Genomic DNA, 6,269 nt, shown 5'->3' on the forward strand with positions numbered 1-6,269 from the left:
ATATTTGGTGACTTACAATTTTTCACTCTTTTAGCATACCTGTTTCACTGGAAATTGCTATTTTATTACCGATTGGTTATATTTTACTACAAACTATTAAGAATGCTGACATATTTATTAGATCTATGGTGTGCTTTTTTTTTCTTTTTAGGGCCACACCCATGGCATGTGGAAGTTCCCAGGATGGGGTCGAATCAGAGCTACAGCTCTACAGCTGTCGGCCTATACCACAGCCATGGCAATGTGGGATCCGAGCCACATCTGTGACCTACACCAGAGCTCAAAGCAATGCTGGATCCCCGACCTACTAAGCAAGGTCAGGAATCCAACCCACATTCTTGTGGGTGCTAGCTGGATTCATTTCCACTGCACCACAATGGGAACTCCTATCCATGGTATTTTGAAAGGCATTTTTTTTAGATTTATAAATGTATGTGATAAAACCCCACATTTTAAAAAGTTCTTAAACACACACACACACACACACACATACATGTATGCATGTACAGGCTTCAAGTATCCTTCAAGAAGATTAAACCCAAAAGCCTCTGGCAATATCACTATAATTCCCCTTCCCCTACCTTGACCGGGCTGCTCACTCCCTACTAGAGAATGAATGTTGCCCATTCCTCACCCGCCACCACATAACTTGTTCCCCATGCAAGTAAGGTATCCTGCCTAAGACCAATCAGAGGACCAAAAATGCCCCATACAGAGATCCAACAACACTCAGGCCTTGGGTGTCCCACGGGTCCACATTGTGGGGATATAAAAACACCTGTGAAGGGACTCAGGCCACTCTTTTAACCCACACCCTTGCATGGGAGCTCTCTAACCATGTATTTTCACTTTAATAAATGTGAAAAATGCCAGACTGCCTGCCTCCACTGACTCTATCCAGGTGTAGCTGTAGCACTTCCCAAGCACCTGTGCCTCCAAATCCTTGGGGCGTGTGGGTAAATACCAAGAGAAATAATGCAGAGGAATCTGACACACATTCATATATACTATATGTGTACAGTGAGGTGTCACAGATTACTGGTTGTTCAAAAGAAAGCAAATAGGTATCTTTCACATAATTCTAGATTTTATAGCTCTGCATATACTTTTCGGTATCACATTAGAAAATATAGTTACAGATTTTGGGGGGTTTCATTATATATCAAAGGCCAGCCACATTAGAAATAAATTCCATCTTTAACATCACTAGAATATATAATAGGAAAATTACAGTGCTTAGAATGATTTCTGCCACTGAAGTAAAGATAGGTTCAAAGATAATTAAATAACTTTCACTTCAATGGTTTCTGGTTAGAGCTATAATGAGCTTTTCATGAGAAATCAAGTATTAAAAACAAAGTATGATAGGGAAAAATGAATCTGACTCCCTATTGTAGCAGTTTCTTTTACGTTAACCTTTATATTCTACTGCTTTCGCTGCAAGTTAATCACTAAAAGGATGTTGCCTATAGCTTAAAGTATACATAACGGCCCATTTCCAGGAACACTGCCTCCCCCTACCCCCCAGCGTTAATAATACCTTTGTTTAAACAGGAGACACCCTGACCAGGCCCACCTGTCAATTGCTATAGAAAAGAAGAAATTAACACATTCCTTCCTGAGTCTGACTGGATCAAGGTAATATTTGCAACAATTTACGACTTTTTTTTAACCTTACCTCTTCTCCCTTTCTCTGTTCTCTTAAAAGCAAACAGGGAGTTCCCACTGTGGTGCAGCAGAAACAAATGCAAGGAGTAACCATGAGGATGTTGGTTCCACCTCTGGCCTCACTCAGTGGGTTAAGGATCCTTTGTTGCCATAAGCTGTGGTGTAGGTCACAAACACGGCTCTGATCCTGAGTTGCTGTGGCTGTGGTATAAGTTGGCAGCTGTAGCTCCCATTCTCCCCCTAGCCTGGGAACTTACACATGTCCTGGGTACAGCCCTAAAAAGCAAGCAAGCAAGCAAACAACAACAACAGAAAAAACCTAGCATCCAGTCCTAGCCAAAATTCTTCTTTGGGATAATAGTCCACATTCTTCTTGGTCTTCTGGCTTTCTAAATAAGGTTGCTGTTCTTTGTCCCAACACATTATCTCTTGATTAAGTGGCCTGTCACTCAGCGAGCAGAACAAATTTGGACATAGTAACAAAACAAACAAAAGCACAAGATACTTATCCTGATTTCTTAAGGAAAATAAACATTCATGAGTTACCTGCTCTACTTATGGCATATGGAAGCCTCAAGCCAAAGGTCACCTAATTGTTTTGGGGCCATGTCTCTTCTCACTGGGTGGAAAAGTCCTGGCTTGTGCAAAACCTTTGGAGAGAAGTGTTGCCACAGTCTCAGAATGAGGCTGGGAATCTAAATGCCTCTTGTTGCTACTGTTAAGTTAATGGTTATTGAGGTCTAAATGCAGAAGAGAACACATAATTAGGCATGGTTTCTGACCAAGATATTAACAACCCATTTTTAAGGGAAACTGTCTAGTCACTAAAACTATTCTCCTCATCTCTGGTAACCTTAAGGCAATATCAAATTAGGTTCCCTATGAGAAATAAATCTTGTGAAAATGTTTTAAAGAGTCCAGAGGGTTTTAGAATCAGACTTCATAGAATGACCTCAGCCTCCCCTGTCAAAAGCCATTAAAACTAAATTATTGCATTGCTTGGATTAAAGTTGATTCTATTTTAATTACAGAGTATAAATTTCTTCATTGGCTAGCCTCCATAAAAAGCTCAAGCTGTTCCTTGGGAATTTGTCAGTCAATATATTTGCCTTTGCCTTAATACACTGGGAAGGAACTAATACATAATAACTAACGACTTTATACTACCTTATGTGTTTCTAATATGGTCAAATGTAATAGAACATAGCGTTGAAAACTGGATAATCAATAGTAAAAAGGGCTGTTTTAGTGCCATAAAAAAAGTAATTATTTGGACATGGGGAAAATAATGCGAGAAGATGTAAATAATTTTAATGAAAACTATATTTATACAGTTAAAATTCTATTCATATCTAACTCCAAAGTAACAAAAATATAAGAATTTCAACAGCAATTTTCTTCTTTACTCACTATGACAGGAAATATGTTTATATTTATTTAAATATATTTATAGATATATAGCATATATTTACTGTATATATTATAATGTCATATAAAATTATATTAGCTAAATTATAAATTTCCTAAGAGGAAATATATACATATGTCTACCTATATCTACTTATAAATCAATCAATCTATCATCTATCTGCTTATTTCCTAGGCTAAGTTTCAGTTAGTCATCTTCTACTAGCATGTACATACATAAGAGGCTGAACGGCCAGTGTAGATGATATTGCAGGAAATAACTGGAGTTGAACTGGAATAAGAGTTTTAACTAAGGAACAACCCCCCCCCCCCCCGCTAAAATGGCAGCTGCAGGATTCTTCAGTTATGCTCACCTCATACCACCCTTCTTGATAATGTAGCAACTATGTAGCCTATGTTCAAGCCATCAGCCCTGCTAATCATGTACCCAGCATTGCTTATCAGTTCCACTTCTGTAACCTTGCTTGCTCAGTTTCTTAAGGAGGAACACTGTCTGCTTGGGGAAGAGGGTAGGTCCGGGATGCTTACATGGGAAAATCAAGACCTTGTAATGTACAAAAGTTGTGAGAACAAAGACCTGGTGCTCAGACTGTGGAGGTGACTCCTCTGAGCCCACACCGGGGCTGAATAAACCTTGCTTTTCCATATCTCCGAGTGCCATTTGTCGCCTTCTGCTGCCACGGTTTTTGCAGTTTCTGCGACAGAACGTGATATTAAAATATGTACATCAGGCAGTAGTTTGGTCCCTTGGGGTTGGTCTCTCATAGTCCCTTTGTACAGCTAATAAATCCTAAAGATGTATCTAGTTTATTGCCTTTGTTGTTCTAGCCTGAAATTTCATTTAATACATTTTGTATTCTTTAACACATAATATGATGTACTGATGCTAGATAATAGTTTTAATTACTTTTTAATTTAGAAATAGGAACACAAATCCCATTAGAGATAGACTAATAGAAATAATTTAAAGTCAATTAAGTGAAAGCATATTTTGGACACTTCAATGATAATACTTGTTTCCTGCCTGTAATTAGAATTCATTTGGTTCTTCTACTAGATCAAAATTCACTTGAAGATTCTTTTTTTCTTTTCTTTTTTTTTTTCGTCTTTGCTAGCACTGCACCCACAGCATATGGAGGTTCCCAGGCTAGGGGTCCAGTCAGAGCTGTAGCTGCAGTCTATGCCAGAACTACAGCAGTGTGGGAGTTGAGCCATGTCTGTGACCTACACCACAGCTCACGGCAACTCTGGATCCTTAACCCACTGAGTGAGGCCAGGGATCAAACCTGAAACCTCATGGTTACTAGTCGGGTTCGTTAACCACGGAGCCACGATGGGAACTCCACTTGAAGATTCTTAAATTGAACTGATACTTTTTACTAAGCTCAATTTTGACAAACCTGAACGATTTTCTGCAATGAGAATAACTGAATAGGGTTTTAAGTTTAAATGCTAATAATGAAACCAGACAGAGCCCTATGGGGCTCCTGGGCGCAAGAGCCCCTCTGTGTCCCCATTTCTTCTTCTTAGGAAATGGGCCTCTTTCAGCCACCATGACTTTTCCTGAGTTCCCAGGGACAGGATCAGACAGCCGCTGATGAGAGAAGGGATGAACAGTCAAGCAACACTCATACAGCCTTGGGGGCAGTATCCTGGTTCCCTCTCGAGGAATACACATAATAATATAGGCATCTTACACACCTAAAAGAAAAGTTAGATTCCTTATGCTTCTTTTAGAAGTGAATAGTTTAAAACTGAACAGCTTAGAGTCCCTCCTTATCTTTCTCCCAGACCTGATTGCACCCTAAATACAATCACCCATAAGTGAAAGATTAGGCACCTGAGCACAGTTGCCTGTGAATTAAAGATTACTAGCACATGATGTTTTTCAGGAACTTTCCTAGTTCTAACCTCTGATCAATATGCCCTTTTCCCAGGTACTGTTACTTGAGGCAGTAACCCGGGAGACCACCATCCTGAACAGCTCCTGACTCCAGCTCTGACGACTAAGCGTCCCCCACAGAAAGAAGAATGCATGTTTCTTCCAATCCTGAGTCCTATCTGAAAACCTGTTTTTCTCCTTTTTACTATAAAACTCCTCACAATTCTTTCTAAGGGGGGAGGGGCACAGTCTTTAAGGCATTATCAGCCTGCTGTAACCCTTCTTTGCCTGGCAAAGCAATAAAGCTTTTTTTTTTTTTTCCTCCTTTACCCAAAACTCTGTCTCTGCATTTCAATTCGGCACCAGTGGAGAGGGACTGAATTCTGGCAAGAATAGCATGATCTATATTTAATCTAAGAATGATGGTTGAAGTGAAAATACATGTAAAAATCCCGTATCAGGAAGAAATACCTATTATTAGAAATTAGAATCCTTGCAAAAATGTATTCTTACAAAATTTAAACAAACATACCATAAAAAGAACGGCCCCCCAAAGGAAAACTACCTTATTTTAACAAAAAGCTTCTCCCATATCAATGTGGCATGGATGGGAAAATCTGAGATAATGCCAGACATTGTTGAAGACTAGATTATCCAAGTGACATACAACTGCAGTCCAATATTGCACTATTTTATTAGTATTAAGAATTTAAGAAAACCTATGTTCATTGAGAACATATATTTGCCAGATGGTGTTCTATACAATTTCCTTTGGAGTTACCATGGTGATTTTCTTCTTAAAAAATGCAAGTGTACCTGATAGTGATAACATATCTAACTAATTATCAGATCACTTTTCCTTAGACAGGTGCCTGAGTGGAGAGTGAGGTTTCCTGGGGAGGAAAATGAGGGAACTGAAGAAGGAAATAAAAGGCACAGTCTGGAGTTCCCGTTGTGGCTCAGTGGTTAACGAACCCAACTAGGAACCATGAGGTTGTGGGTTTGGTCCCTGCCCTTGCTCAGTGGGTTAAGGATCCGGCGTTGCCCTGAGCTGTGGTGTAGGTTGCAGACGCGGCTCAGATCCCGCGTTGCTGTGGCTCTGGCATAGGCCGGTGGCTACAGCTCCGATTCAACCCCTAGCCTGGGAACCTCCATATGCCGCGGGAGCGGCCCAAGAAATAGCAAAAAAAAGACAAAAAAAAAGGCACAGTCAGACAAATTTTGAGCTGGATATCACAGACTCAATGGGTAAGAATCTAGTATTATCTGTCAAAAGTTTCATATAAATATG

The sequence above is a fragment of the Phacochoerus africanus genome, chromosome 7 (genome assembly GCF_016906955.1).
Source record: "Phacochoerus africanus isolate WHEZ1 chromosome 7, ROS_Pafr_v1, whole genome shotgun sequence".
NCBI classification, from domain to species: Eukaryota; Metazoa; Chordata; class Mammalia; order Artiodactyla; family Suidae; genus Phacochoerus; species Phacochoerus africanus.